This window comes from Galeopterus variegatus, unplaced genomic scaffold, assembly GCF_000696425.1.
Source record: "Galeopterus variegatus unplaced genomic scaffold, G_variegatus-3.0.2 Scaffold196, whole genome shotgun sequence".
NCBI lineage: Eukaryota > Metazoa > Chordata > Mammalia > Dermoptera > Cynocephalidae > Galeopterus > Galeopterus variegatus.
In genome coordinates, this window is record NW_007726307.1 from 439,368 (window position 1) to 441,160 (window position 1,793).

Consider the following 1,793-nt stretch of genomic DNA (forward strand, 5'->3'; position numbering starts at 1 on the left):
GTGGGAGCGCCGCCGCGCTTCCCAAGCGGCGCACTGTAGCAGTGTGCCACCAGGCTGGCCCAAAAGCAGGACTTTTCAATGACAGGATGGCTAAGGTTAATGACTAAGAATGGTTAAGGACATGTTGAAGGTCAAGCACAAACTGAGGGCAAGACATGGCCTGGACAATGTTAAGGGGCACTTTCAGGTTGAGGGCCACAAAAAACATCAGTGTGTGTATTGAGTTCAATATCACAGTCAAAGTCAGTTTCAAGGACAAGTTAAAAATGAGGGCCACGGTCACAGCAATGATTAGGATGAGGATGAGGGTCAGAGTCAGATTCATATTCAAGGTCAAGTTCACGATTATTTCAGGTTAAGGTCAGAATGATTATCAGTGTATGAGATTCAAGATCAGGGTCAAGTTGTGTTCAAGGTCAAGTTTGAGATAAAGATTAAAAAGGGTAAGATATAGTCAGGATGATGGTCAAGATTGGGTCACATGTGAGTAAAAGTTAATCCAAAGTCACTTCAAGGGGATCATGGTGAGGATGATCATTACTATAAGAAAGACAGATTAAGGGCCGGCCCCGTAGCTCACTCAGGAGAGTGCAGTGCTGGTAGTGCCGAGGCTGTGGGTTTGGATCCTATATAGGGATAGCTGGTGTGCTCACTGGCTGAGCATGGTGCGGACGACACCGAGCCAAGGGTTACGCTCCCCTTACCGGTCAAAAAGAAAAAAAAAAAAAGAAAGAAAGATTAAGGTTAAGAAGTTAAAGGTTAGAATCTGTGAGATGGTGGCAGGATGTACAGGGTCAGGATAAGGGTCAAATTCAAGACAATCAAGTTCAAGGCCAAGTTAAGCACTGACTTTGGTCAACATGGTCAGCATCAGGTTGAAGGTCAGCCTCAAGGTGAAGTTAAAGTTTATTCCAAGGTTGTGATGAACACTGGCATGATATTTAAGTTTTAAATTCAGGTCAAAGTTAAGGTCAAGTTCAAAATTAGGGAAATTCATGATTAATAGGACATTCACAGGGTTAGGGACTAAGGGTCAGGATTAAGTTAAGTTTCAAGGCTAAGATCATCAAGTCCAAGGTCATTTCAAAGCCAGGGCAGGTCAACCTAAGGCTGATTTAACGTAAAGTGCAAGTTAGTTTAAAGTTAGGAGATAGGCTGATCCCTGTACCAGCCAGCTGCCAAAAAAAAAAAAAAGGAGATAGGGTCAGAGTGAGGATGAGGATCAGTTTCAGGGTCAAGATCATTGGGTCTCGATCAAGTTCATAGTCATGAAGGTAAGAGTCAGGTTCATGCGCAGGGTCTGACTAAGGGCAAAGTCATGGGTCCTTTAGAGTGTCTGACTGAGCGTCACAGTCTGGGTCAGAATGAGTGAACCAAGATGGAACATAAATGCAGCAATATACAAGAACCTCAAAGCAAGCTCTTACTGAAAGTTTGAGTCAATTAAGATGAGTCTAATTAGTGGTAATGAAAAGATTTCATATCACTGCAAGTTCAGTCTCAATCATTCCATTCATGTTAGTGTAAACCAAGATAAACATAAGCAGTGCAACATATATTCATAATGTATTCTTACTGCAAGGTATGGTAAATTAGGATGAGTCTACTTAGTGATACTAGAAGGCATCATTTTTTTTTCCTTTTTGTCTTTTTTCATGACCGGTAACGGGATTGCAACCCTCTGTGTCGCGCCTGCACTGCGTTCAACCAGTGAGCGGACCGGTCTCTATAGGGGATCCGAACCCTCGGCGGGAGCGCCGCCGCGCTCCCAAGCACCGCACTCTATCGAGTGC

At 43.7% G+C, this 1,793-nt stretch overlaps 1 long non-coding RNA gene across 1 annotated transcript in view; it reads left to right on the top strand.

Moving 5' to 3' along the window:
• The window catches only part of LOC103584195, a 17,709-nt gene that overhangs the window by 8,486 nt on the left and 7,430 nt on the right, over nucleotides 1–1,793 (top strand). The gene's annotated exons all lie outside the window — the stretch shown is intronic.